This window comes from Triticum aestivum, chromosome 6A (genome assembly GCF_018294505.1).
Source record: "Triticum aestivum cultivar Chinese Spring chromosome 6A, IWGSC CS RefSeq v2.1, whole genome shotgun sequence".
Taxonomy (NCBI): Eukaryota; Viridiplantae; Streptophyta; class Magnoliopsida; order Poales; family Poaceae; genus Triticum; species Triticum aestivum.
Genome location: NC_057809.1, coordinates 559,768,836 through 559,783,174, shown reverse-complemented (window position 1 = coordinate 559,783,174; position 14,339 = coordinate 559,768,836). Strand labels below are relative to the sequence as shown.

The window sequence follows — 14,339 nt, the reverse complement described above, 5'->3', positions numbered from 1 at the left end:
CTATTGAGATGGTTATGATGTGGTATGATGGGGTGGTATCCTCCTTTGAATGATTTAAGTGACTTGACTTGGCACATGTTCACGCATGTAGTTGAAACAAATCAACATAGCCTTCACGATATTTATATTCATGGTGGATTATATCCTACTCATGCTTGCATCCAATGTTTATTAATCTTAATGCATGTACATGGCTGTTGTCGCTCTCTAGTTGGTCGCTTCCCAGTCTTTTGCTAGCCTTCACCTGTACTAAGCGGGAATACTGCTTGTGCATCCAATCCCTTAAACCCCAAAGTTATTCCAGATGAGTCCACTATACCTTCCTATATGCGGTATCTACCTGCCGTTCCAAGTAAATTTGTATGTGCCAAACTCTAAACCTTCAAATAATCATCCTGTTTTGTATGCTCGAATAGCTCATGTATCAACTAGGGCTGCCTGTATCTTCCATGTTAGGCGGGTTATTCTCAAGAGGAGTGGACTCCGCTCCTCACTCACGAGAAAATGGCTGGTCACCGGGATGCCCAGTCCCATGCTTTATGCAAACTAAATCAAAATAATTGCAAAACAAAACTCCCCCTGGGACCTGATGTATGTTGGAGGCACTCGTTGTTTCGAGCAAGCCATGGATTGATGTTTGTTGGTGGAGGGGGAGTATAAACTTTACCATTCTGTTTGGGAACCGCCTATAATGTGTGTAGCATGGAAGATATCGCCATCTCTTGGTTGTTATGTTGACAATGAAAGTATACCGCTCAAAATATTATTCACCTCTATTTCAAAACCGAGCTCTGGCACCTCTACAAATCCCTGCTTCCCTCTGCGAAGGGCCTATCTATTTACTTTTATGTTGAGTCATCACCCTCTTATTAAAAGCACTAGTTGGAGAGCACAGCTGTCATTTGCATTCATTACTGTTAATTTATATTGGGTGTGACTATGATTGGATCTCTTTTACCATGAATTACAATGTCTAGTCAGTCCTTGATCTTTAAAGGTGCTCTGCATTTATGTTTTGCGGTCTCAGAAAGGGCTAGCGAGATACCATCTTGTTATATCATATTATGATTGTTTTGAGAAAGTGTTGTCATCCGAGATTTATTATTATGGCTTGCTAGTTGATTATGCTATTGATATGGGTAATCATGAGACCTGAGAATTGTTGCAAATATGGTTAGTTATAATCTTTGCTGAAAACTTGAATGCTAGCTTGACATATTTACAACAACAAGAGCAAATAGAGTTTGTAAAAGTTTTTCTTTATTTCTTTCAGTTTGTCAACTGAATTGCTTGAGGACAAGCAAGGGTTTAAGCTTGGGGAGTTGATACGTCTCCGTCGTATCTACTTTTCCAAACACTTTTGCCCTTGTTTTGGACTCTAACTTGTATGATTTGAATGGAACTAACCCGGACTGACGCTGTTTTCAGCAGAATTGTCATGATGTTGTTTTATGTGCAGAAAACAAAAGTTCTCGGAATGACCTGAAACTCCACGGAATATCTTACAATAAATAATAAAAAATCTTCGCCAAAGATGAAGACCAGGGGGCCCACACCCTTTCCATGAGGGTGGGGGCGCGCCCCTGGAGACCTCCCGACTCCAACTCCAACTCCATATATCTACTTTCGGGGAGAAAAAAATAGGAGAGAAGAAATCATTGCGTTTTACGATACGGAGCCGCTGCCAAGCCCTAAAACCTCTCTGGAGGGCTGATCTGGAGTCCGTTCGGGGCTTTGGAGAGGGGGATTCGTCGCTGTCGTCATCATCAACCATCCTCCATCACCAATTTCATGATGCTCAACAACGTGCGTGAGTAATTCCATTGTAGGCTTGTTGGACGGTGATGGGTTGGATGAGATTTATCATGTAATCGAGTTAGTTTTGTTAGGGTTTGATCCCTAGTATCCACTATGTTCTGAGATTGATGTTGCTATGACTTTGCTATGCTTAATGCTTGTCACTAGGGCCCGAGTGCCATGATTTCAGATCTGAACCTATTATGTTTTCATCAATATATGAGAGTTCTTGATCCTATCTTGCAAGTCTATAGTCACCTATTATGTGTTATGATCCGTTAACCCCGAAGTGACAATAATCGGGATGCTTACCGGTGATGACCGTAGTTTGAGGAGTTTCATGTATTCACTATGTGCTAATGCTTTGTTCCGGTTCTCTATTAAAAGGAGGCCTTAATATCCCTTAGTTTCCATTAGGACCCCGCTGCCACGGGAGGGTAGGACAAAAGATGTCATGCAAGTTCTTTTCCATAAGCACGTATGACTATATTCGGAATACATGCCTACATTACATTGACGAATTGGAGCTAGTTCTGTGTCACCCTATGTTATGACTGTTACATGATGAACCACATCCGGCATAATTATCCATCACTGATCCGATGCCTACGAGCTTTCCATATACTGGTTTACGCTTATTTACTTTCCCGTTGCTATTGTTACAATCACTACAAAATACCCAAAAACATTACTTTACTTTCGTTACTCTTTTGTTACCGTTACCATCACTATCATATTACTTTGCTACTAAACACTTTGCTACAGATACTAAGTTTCCAGGTGTGGTTGAATTGACAACTCAGCTGCTAATACTTGAGAATATTCTTTGACTCCCCTTGTGTCGAATCAATAAATTTGGGTTGAATACTCTACCCTCGAAAGCTGTTGCGATCCCCTATACTTGTGGGTTATCAGGGCGCGGGAAACGACGGGCGCATCGGTGGCGGCGGCCTTGGGCATCAGCAGCAGCAATTGTACTAACAACAGGCGGCAGCGAGCCTGGCAGGGGGCGGCCTTGGTCTGCAGGTGGCGCGCGCGTAAGTACGGCGGACAAGGGCGCGGCGGACGCGGTCGGGGAAGGCGCGGGCCGGCGGGGGCGCGGAGAGCACAACCCCGACGCGACGAGGGCGTACGGGGCAAGCGCGTGAGGGAGGCTGTGGTCGCGCGGGACCGGCAGCGTGGGGAGCATAGCTCCGTCCATGGCGGCTGCGAGAGTATACGGGGAGGCGACCAGCACTGGTACGGTGAGGTATGACAAGGCGAAGGAGGGATGGAACCTCACCAACGTTGCTGAGAAGGCCCGGGGACGACTTGCCAGAGCGGACGACGGCGACGAGCCTGGCGTCCAGAGGAAGAAGTGGTCGGGGCTTTGTTGCGGGACCGTCCCGGCTCGCGTGGCTTGGCGTAGGAGTCGAGGAAGCCGAAGCGGAGCCCCTGGCGCAGTCCTAGGCAAAGGGGGCGGCGGATAGCGCGTAGACGGCGACGGCCATGGCGGCGGTGTCCAGCGAGGAGAGCGAGTGGGAGGGAGAGGAGAATGAAACTAGGGTTTCTCTATGAAGGAAGAGGGGCCCTTATCCATCTCCACGTGCAACGGGGTGGCCGGCGTGTGTCCATCCTGGCCACGGACGCGGCTCGTGCATCCAGCGCGACCATGGTGAATAGTGAGGAAGAACACAGGGGTAAGTTGGGCTGGGCCTCCGTGTAGCAGGTGGGCCAAAGTGCACGTGAGTGCTTTAGTTTTTTTAACCCTTATCTCTTTTTGTTTTCTATAATTACTTATGTTTTCCACTTTGTTTAGTTAGTAAAATATTTTTGTTGCACATGAAACCTCACACATAAATTACACACACTATTCCTAGACCACACACAAAGCTTCACAATTTTTGAAAAGGCATAAGTAATTGTTTTATTTTTGAAAAGGCCAAAATATTTGCTGATGGACCATTTATTATATTACTAGGGATTTATCTATGAGCCAAATGAAGTTGGTTTCAATATGACAATTGATCATAGGAATTTATATAATAATGCAACATTTTAGTTTTACTGATTGAACAAACAATTTATTTGACATATTTTAAATTTGAAAATGGCTTTGATTTTGTTAAGTGACAATTAGCTTAGTAAAGCATGGTGACAAGGAATCATTAGGGTGAGATTCAGGACCGTCTCCAGGAATTTGGGGCCCCGGTACAAAATGCAAAACGAGGCCCTACTTTTTTTTACAAATCATATAACCAAAATATTAATATAATTAAATCATACTCTCACTTAATTATATATATAGCTAAAATAGTAAAGTTAGTACTAAAAATAAAATAAAAAAACAGACCTGATGTTCTACTGAAAATCATCACCCGACTGGTCTATGTATCCATTCTTCACCGCTGTGAATTGTGATGCGATAGACGAGATCCAGTGAAAAATTCTTCTACATCACATCGCCAACAACAGGTCAAGTAGCTGCCGGGAAAGTTATAGAAACAATCAAACCACTGAGCCAATAAACAATAGACTACATAGAGATAGAAAAATTAAAAAGCCTAAAAGCCAGTACGTGCGTGGATCACAAATTCACAGTTGATCTGCTGGCTCGTGGTAGTGGTATATACGCGAATCACAAAATTCTAGTGATCCCTTGTGTGTTTGCTTCTGTAATACTGTTAGTAGACGCGTGGATCACAAAACATTGTCAGAACTCACTAGATGAGGAGGCGGAGAGCTTCTCGTCCATGACTCTTCTAACAGCCTGTCCAAGCAATCGGCGACTCGGATGAACGGCCTAATGAGTCACAAATTCATGTCACGGGGACTCGGAACGGACGAACGGAGGAAACAGGTCATACGGGTAGATCTACAGCGGCAGACGAAGACATAGAACAGGGCAGATGGGCAGGCAGCGCGTAGATGAAACGTCGACGTGACGGCTGGGAGACTAGTACCTGCGTCTGGACGACTAGTGAATAATGGTGGAAGAGCGGACAGGCCTTTTTCACTCGTGCGATCCCTGATGGCCTGGCCTGCTACTTCTGTATAACGTATTTAAATGACCCAACGATTTGGGGGCCCTGTGCGTGTGCACAGCTCGCACATGCCTCTGGACGGGCCTGGTGAGATTACTGTAGCATGACACTGGGGGTGTTACACGAGCGAAAGCAGCGACTAATATGTGGTCAATAGGGGCTGGGGCGGCACCTGGTGGCGCCACCTAGGCGGCATGTGTGCACTTATCTTGTTTCAGCATATTTAGCTATCATGTTTAGTCCTTAATCTCACTCATATATATCAATATGGGCATATATGCTATAACATTAGGATCTATTAGTTGCACATCATCAAACATGCATATATTATATTATTTGAGTTCAGAACCCTCATAGGCAGTGGTACATCTATTAAGGATATGACGACTCAACCATGGAGCATAATCGGCTGAGAAGAAAAAAAGCGAAGACAAGCTGACAAAAAGTGCTTTAGTTTGACTGATGAAAGAGACGTCATGAGGCCACGACTAAGGAACCAAATAAAAAGAACACCTTTGAGAGTCCTCTGGAGGCTTGGCATCATCCATTTCCACATCAGAATCAGCATGATGCCTCTCATTGGAATTCTTTTGGTCTTCATCAGAATTAGCCAATATATGATGACTGTTAGCATGCTACTTCTGAAACCACAACTACAGCCAATAAGCATCAGTGATCACATTTAAAGCTAATACCAACATACCAATCTTTTCCCCACATAGGCAGTATGTTATCTTTGCCTCTTTTAAATGCTAAAGCAAACCAGGTGATTTCAATTCTCTATGAATTAAATGCTTACAGAAAATAAGAATGCCATTCTAAACACAACTGCTTGGAGATGATTAAGAATAGATGGCAAGAATATGGGCCAGCGCATTACAAACAGACAGGACATGCGTAGTACATTATAGAACGGAGAAATTACAACAATGAAAAATGGACATGATGAGATATCCAAATACAACAAACTGGATCCACATAAATGTGTAATACCTGAAGAAACGGAATACCTTTGTATCTTCATCAAGGAACCAATCATCGTGCCGCAATGTCCAGTGCATAGCATCCAATTAATATCCTGTTCTTGTTATGTGGATTCCAGGGGATACATGATAAGAATACATTTATTTTCTATATATAGTTTGATGGTTTAATGTAGCCAGACTTAAGAAGGTGAAACTTAATTACATCAGAGCAGTCTTTCCTAAGAAGTGTCATTTGAATCCTACCAAACCAAGCCATAAAAACGTCGCCTCCCCCGTATAATGTATCACATGCATCTGCAGCTCGAGTGTTTAACTACAGCAGTGCTTTTGCTTTTTCCTTCGCCGCTATCGCCCGATCAATCAGCGTTCAAACACATTTCTTAGGGACCCCAAAGACCAGCCAACCTTCCAAAAACACTATGAATCCTATCTTTATAGGATTACATAAACTGCAGGATACCATGAGTACACTACACACTCGATCACTCAACATAAAACTGAGTGAAACAAGTCATGACGGCATGTAAGAAATCCACTAAAAAAGGATCATACCATCATGTAGCCAAAACGGATGAGAAAATCACATATTTGCTACTTTCAATATCGGGCTTCTCAAAATTGCCATTTTCAAGATTGGCTTCGTAAAATTGCCACTCATGACATTGACTCCTTGATTGTCATGCCATTTGCCTCCTTTTATTGATTTCTTTCTTCTTTCCTCATTTATAGGCATTAGAAAAGACCAAACTACCCCTGATGCTAAGTACACGTGCTAAGTATTTGTATCTGGCTATCGATCTAAGTTTGACAGGGTGAAAGGAGCCACAAAAATTTCTCGTCGCCAGACAGAGCCCCCGCTGACGCCTCCAGTCGCCGCTCGTGCCACTCAGCCGCACACTGCTCGTTCCACCAGACCACCATCTGTGGGCACCACTCACGCCGCCCGTCCTGGTCGTTGTTCAGTCACTTGGCATAAGGAGGAGGTAGGGCATGTCACGGGAGGATGGGAGGACGCAGAGGGAGGTGGTCGTGGAGGAGCTGCCGTCGGCCGGCAAGAGTTCTCTGGACGACTGCCTGGGGCAGACTTTGTGGTGTTTATGCCGCCGCCGCTGTACCGAACGATCCACGGCGCGTGGCCTGCAGGCAATCGGCAGCGCATGACGTCCAGCCGGTGGCAAGAGGCATCCAGGGGATCGGCGGCGTCAGAACCGCCGAAGCATGGCATCCAGTCAACTGACGGTATGGCACACGCGATATTATCAGCATGCAGCGCCCGCTTTGATGGTTCAGGTGCTGATTCGATGCCAGATGTGTGTACGTGTAGATAGCCACAGGGGTAAGTTAGTCTTTGACTAGCCCGATAATGTGAAAAAATTAATTAAAATGAATAAAAGTGGAGCTAATGGCATACTAATCAAGGACTCCACGACTTAAGTGGCATTTATGCGAATCAATTCTCCAAAGTGGCAAATCTGAGAAGCCCCATGAACAAAGTGGAAAAAATCCAAATGTCTCCAAAAGGAGGGATTGATCACCCTTCTCAGACATGATAATTACTTACAAATTATACAATTGTAGTTGGAAAGCAACCTCACTTTTAAGATTCCAGTAGCTGGAAGTTAAAGAGCAATGATTATAGTAGATCATAATAGTTAAACTTGACTGACTTTATACACTACTTTAGTTGTAAACTACTTTTCTTCAACAAACAGTTATAAAGTTGCCACGACAAGAGAATATGAGAGGAAGCTGCACCTCACTCAAATCGATTCTGAACTACTTACACTCATCAATGCATTTATTCTTGAACTTATTGTACCTTCATAAACAAAGAAAAATGGCATCACCATGTCAAGCTTAGGATGAAACAAAGGAATGGATGGCATTGATATCTAATCATTTGAAGGAAATTAGAACTTGCAAGCATACCACAAGTTGTTTAGAAATGAACCTTTGTTGCTGGAATTCTTTTTTCTCTAGAAATTGATGGCTTGGGTGCTCAAATGGTGGAAAGATTTAGGCACTTATCCAATAGGCAAGCTCCCAGTAGGATATGTGCGAGGAGAGAAGCTCATCTCTGAACTTTTATAGGTACTGAACAATAACAAATAGTTATTCGAATAACCACGAAATAAGATAAACTGAGGGCATGGTATACTGAAAGAAACTCCCATCGATTATATATCTAACCTGTAATTTTCTGGAAGGTGGCCGGCAGCAGTTTACTTGGGCTGGCTTTGCCGCCCTGGGCCTTGTCCCCGGCCGCTTCCTCGTCGTCGCGGCGCTGTCCCTCCTAGCCGACTTCAGCACCACCTGGAAACCACTAGAAAAACAGTAGTCATCATGTCAGTAGGTGACTACAATAAAAAAAAAATCTCTCACAAGAAAGCTTGAATGATGATGTAATCAGCCAAGCATACAACGCTCAATAGATTGACAAGCAAAACAAATTCCATGAGAAGAACAGTGACTGCTTTAGAAGTTCAAGCTGAAACTCTATCGACGCAAATAAAAGTTTAATGAAGAAGTCAGTATAGATGTCTACAAATAGCATACTCAAAGTTGATTGGTTGCTACTCCTTACCAGCATCTTTAATGCAAAGGAATATGTGATCTACAATAAAGGATATGAAGGAAGATCCTGCTGCTTCTGTATGCTGTTCAAAATAGGTGAAGACGACAAAATTCAGCAAACTACCATGTCAATCAGTCAACAAAACAGCAGATACACTACCATGTCAAAACCACATATTCTGTGAATAAGACAAGACGCTCACCGAGATACTGCACCCTGGCTATGGTCTCAAGCACGAAGAACTTGGCACAGTCACGGTCATGGTACAACGCATCGAGTATCAGGATGACCGTATCCTATGGACATACCAAGATGTAAGATAACCACATGCTCAGCTCGACACCAAAGAACTTGGAAGTGGATCGTTGAATTAACCAAAGTAGTAATGATATGGCAACACCAATTTTGATAATGACTATGCGGACTGAAATGACAGCAGCATAGAACATTAGTATCGCTATTGGATATCTCATAAGATATATAGCATGGTGTTGGGGGGGGGGGGGGGGGGAGGATTTAACAGAATGGGAATGTGTCAAAAAATAAAGAGTATATATGATACACTTAAGTTCATCTTCAGAATATATATATATACATACATACATACATATATATATATATATATATATATATATATATATATATATATATATATATATATCAGTACATAGTATCATTTGAATCCGGAAACACTAATGCACATTTATACACCTCTGAATCCGGCAGAACTAATACAAACAACAGTACATAGTACCTCTGTAGTTTCCATGACAAATTTTGGGTGATATCAAAGAATGAAAATGCAAGATCATGAGAACAACATCAGTTTAAAAGACATTATAATTCCTCCTGGTAACAAATACTCCTTCATCTACTCAATTGTAGATACCTGGGAGTAACAAAACTGTACTTGCCAATAATGTTTTATTTGTGCTTCCCAAGCACCAACTCCTAAACTGAACACACAAAACTGTGAGCACCTGCAATTTGTAGGAGAGAAAGGTGCAACGCTCAAAAAAAACTGTCAAACTAACAGATCCATCAAGCAATTACGCACTTCTTACATCTATTATGGGCAATCTCAGAGTTTTGGGTAGACTTCGCAAACTGACAATTATGCAGGATTGAACTTTAACCTGGACACATAGGCCGAAGACATCAGCAAATCGACCAACCAAAACTTAGAAGCAACCATGACAAATTATGGTTCCACCCTACAAGCTGCAACCCAATAGAATGATCTGAAAAGCAAGCTAAGCAAAAGACATCCATACTACTTCCTGAATAGTGGGAACAATGAAAGGGATAAGGCCCAATAGAGAAAATATCATATTTCAGGACACCTATCTTGCCTGTTCGATTCAAGGGTAGGTGTAAGAAGAAGGGGATGGCGCCCGACAGAAGCCGCGGCCGGGGTGTCGCCGGTCTGGCCAAGCTGTCTTCCTACCTGATCCCCGCCTCCTACCCCTGTACACGACCTTCTCCACTCCTCTCTTGTCTTCTTCCACAGATTGACCACCCCGAGTGCAACTTGACCGGCGGCACGGGCGGGCTAGACCTCTTATATGGCGAGGCTGACAGGTGGCGCGGGCCCATGGAGATATCTTCCCGGCGTGTGGAGCCCGTCCGGCGATACTTCTGAAGATGCCGCCGCCACGACCACCCCGAGCCTCATGCGCCGGACGCCCGTCTAGTCGAGGACTCGGCTAGGAGGAGAGAAGCGGGGAGGAGAAAGAGAAGGAGAAGCGGTTGAGCCAGCGGCAAAGGGACCCGGGAGAGGAGGAGGCGAGCGGAGATGGGATTGGCGGCGTGGGGAGGAAGCGTGTTGTCCGGAGCTGCCTTCGTTGGGAAGGAAACATCCTGATGGGTGGAGGTGGCGCGTGGGGCTCGATGAGCTTTTCCGTTCCCACACTTTGTTTCTTTTTTATCTCGGCACAGTAAAAACGATCGACGTGGCCATCACCAGCGATCGGCCTTTGCGCGATTGTTAATGGGTTTTATTGTCAACCCATGTACGAGTGTGCGCTCGGGTGCGGATGTAGGAGAGTACTAATAGGGGTTACCCCCTTGGCTGGGTGTTCCAGCGGGAAGTTTGCACGACACAGGAGTGCTCTAGTAACGCCACGTGGTGCGCCTAAGCACACAATCTGTCACTCGTTGGTCGCCTCCCCCACATGGCATTTTTGGAGGGTTTTGTTTTATTTTTGTGGTTTTTGGTCATTGTTTTTTATTTTTTATTTCCTTTTTTAGATTTTGAGTGTTTTTTTCTGTTAGAAGCGTCGGTGTATTGTGCATCTGCGTGGAACATAGGAGTACTTCCGCATGAAGCACAGTAGTGCTTCACACCCACGGAAAGCACATGTGTGTTTGACAAGTGGAGCACCGTTGTGCTTTCTCGCGAAGCACTGTTTAGTTTGCATTGGGAGCATAGTTCAGTTTATGTTGGGAGCACAATTATGCTTCACCCGATAAAGGTACAATCTAATTTACTTGGGAGCACAGTTTTACCTCTCGTCCACTGACTTCTTGTCCACTGGAGCACAAGTTATGCTAGCTGAGAGTACATTTTAGTTCACACTGAAGCACAAGTTACTACTAGTTAAGAGCACAAATTTTTTCAAAAAAATAAATTCCGATACCTATCAAGATGGGATCTAGTTTTCAAGATATTGCCACGAGAGACTCAAAGATGAAAACCTCATGATTCAGACGCATGGTTGAAGATGTAAATCCTTTAAAAAAATGAATCTACAAAAAAACAGTCAACCTACCGTCCTCATGCGCGGGGTGAGGAAAACCCAACAACAATCTATGGTTGAGACAAATCAAGCCCAAGCAATGCGCCATTTGTCACCACCAAAGAAGGATGATGTAACCTTTACCATAGATAACCATTAATCACGATGAAATATACCACCGCTAAACAAACTTTGGGGTGAGCAAGCGAGAGAGCTATATCACGTTTATAGCGAGACATATGTTTCTTTCACCTAAAACATTTTTCGGTCGCTCTGGTACTGGGCCGGCCAAGTACTATAGCACCAATTATTGAATGCGTTCACTGTTTTGCATCACTTTCTTGTGGTTTTTTTATACATTTTTATCTTTGGTTTTCTTTGTTTTTTTATCAGCTCTTTGGTTTTCTTTGTTTTTTTATCAGCTCTTTTAGTTTTCACATGATTTCATTGTTTTGTATTGGTTTCCTCGGATACTTTTTTTCCTTTTGTTTGGTTTTATTAGTTTCTTTCATGTTTTTCTTTTCTTTTATTATTTTCAATATATTTCACTGTTTTGCATGGTTTTTCATATTTTCTTTTTGGCTCTTCTTTTTCTATTTGGTTTTCTTTGCTTTTTTTCAATTTTCTGTGTTTTTTTTATCTTTTTCATACACATTGTATATTTTTGTATACAACAGGAATATTTTTTAACACAACTTTATCCTTTTTAAAATAGATTATTAACATTTTATTAAAATACATATGTGTTGGGGTCTACTCTTTTCTAGGAAATCTCCATTCCTGGTGCCATATGGACACAAGCCTCAGCATTGGGGGTATCATTTGGTGTGTTGGTGATGGATCGCTAATCAAAACCTGGAGAGATGCTTGGGTCCCAAGAGGCCACAACCTTCGCCCAGTCACGCCGAAAGGTAATTGCCGCCTCCATTGGGTGGCAGATTTTCTAGATGAGCATGGTGCATGGAACGAGCAGCTTTTACAGGAACACTTCTGGGATCTGGATGTTTGTGAGATTCTGAAGATCCGCACCTCACCGAGAAACAGGCAAGATTTCCTAGCTTGGTTCCCAGAGAGGAGTGGAGAGTTCACGGTCCGGAGTGCATATCGCTTGGCGACGTTAGGCGTGGCCCCTGAGACGGTGGGTGCGTCGAGTGTCCACCCCTCAGGAGAGCGACCTGTTTGGAGATGCATATGGAATGCGAGAGTGCCACTTAAAATGAGAATCTTGGCATGAAAGGTGGTCTCCGGGGCTCTGGCTACTAATGCATGCAAGAAATATCGTCATGTATCCAGGAGAGACTCTTGCTCACTATGCGCGAAGGAAAAGGATACCAGCTTGGTGGTGCGCCACTCTGTTTACTTGGACAGCCAAGCTATTGGTAGCCGCCCGCCACACGAAAATACGGATCTTCTGAGGAACATTGGCCTTCCAGATGATGTCCCAAATTTTCCTCTCCCCCCATGTTGCATCGCTGTATTGCCCCTCGTCTTTTTGTTCCTTTAGCATGAGTACAAGCTTGTATGCGCTTTTAACTAAGAACATCCCCGTCTTCTCAAAGTGGCTTACATGATTGGATTGCCTGAATCTTCCTTAATCCATCCTATGCTCCAAGTTTCACAACTTTGCTCATAATTATTAAATTCATGCTCCAGTCAACTCATCCACGAATTGATGGAGAGATGCCGGCAATATATTTCAACATCTCTTCTCTCGTCTAGGCTTATTTTGTCCTTGGACGTGGGATTTATGTAGGCCGCATAATCTTTTTTTAATATTATGTTGACAGGTTCTTGAACTCAAGACCTCCTAACTTTGATATCATATTGAATTCATGCTCCAGTCAACTCATCTAAAAGTTTGAACTGGTAAAGAGACGGACAATATATTTCACCAATAATAAGACACTGCCTACTCCCATCTTGGCTCTCAACCTTGCCTCCCGTTCTGCTTTCTTCCATTTCCGCACATGTGTGGGTGCCCGGTTGTAATCCAAACTGTAGCTACTCTGTATTCCCTTAAGCAATACACCTGAGAATGAAAGATTCGTAGTAGTTAACTAAAATCAGAATCAAAATAGTTTCACTGATCCGAGAACCTAAACCTAACAACTGGATTTAATGATGATACGGAACAAACTTTACTTTTTTTGCGGGTCTTTTTTTTTTGAGGGTCCGAAACAAACTTTATTGTCCCAGCAAGCACCCGTGTAGGGAGATAGATGAAGAGTGGCCGGAAACTAAAGGATTCTTCTGCTTTGGTTATCACACTTAGTCACTCTCACTCAAAGTTAGGCTAGTCATAGTGGGGGTAACTTAGGTAGTAATTTAACACACCCCAAGATAATTTTGCTTATGTGACAAGTATTTAATGAGGAGAGGGGTGTTTGGAGTAACATAATATGTTACTGTAACATAGCGCTTTCCGAGGTAAAATGAGTCTATAAGACAATAAATGAAACAATTTATGACACTACTACTAAGATACTTTGCACTATGAAGGTAGTAACTTAGACTAGTATCATATGCATGACACTAGTATAAGTTACTCCCCACTATGACCAGCCTTAGGCAAGATGCTCATAGAGGTTGTACTGATGGCACTCAAAGTCAGGCAAGATGTCAATAGTGGTTGTACTAATGGCACGTACGGTGTGGTTATTACTCAGTCGTGCGGAAATTAAAGAGCATATAGCTTACGGATGCACCCGTTGGGAGATGAGGCTAGTCAGGCTAGTCATAGTGGGAGTAACTTAGCTAGTAACATAGCGCACTTTGAAAAATTCTGCTTATATGGCAAGTAATTAATGAGAGGTGATAACATAATATGTTACTGTAACATAACGCTTTCCAAGACAAGATGAGTCTAAGAGCTAATAAATGAAGCCATCTATAATACTACTATTATGTTACTTTGCATTATGAAGGTACTAACTTAGACTAGTGACACTAGTCTAAATTACTCCCCACTATGACCAGCCTCATAGTGGGAGTAACTTAGCTAGTAACATAGCGCACTTCAAAGAAATTATGCTTATGTGGCAAATAATTAATGAGAGGTGATAACATAATATGTTACTGTAACATAACGTTTTCCAAGACAAGATGAGTCTAAGAGCTAATAAATGAAGCCATCTATGATACTACTATTATATTACTTTGCATTATGAAGGTAGTAATTTAGACTAGTGTCATATGCATGACACTAGTCTAAGTTACTCCC

General features: G+C 43.0%; 1 long non-coding RNA gene across 2 annotated transcripts; it reads right to left on the bottom strand.

Annotated features, from left to right (window-relative positions):
* Positions 1 to 5,080: 5,080 nt before the first annotated feature.
* LOC123128508 (uncharacterized) lies at positions 5,081 to 8,871 on the bottom strand. 2 transcript variants are annotated; one of them, XR_006463137.1, is made up of 4 exons: positions 8,584 to 8,871; positions 7,997 to 8,463; positions 7,736 to 7,900; positions 5,081 to 7,625 (listed from the first exon to the last, which is right to left on the bottom strand). It is a non-coding gene; the product is annotated as an uncharacterized lncRNA (long non-coding RNA). The 2 variants fall into 2 exon arrangements; XR_006463136.1 differs by having other exon boundaries at positions 5,081 to 7,900.
* Positions 8,872 to 14,339: the final 5,468 nt, after the last annotated feature.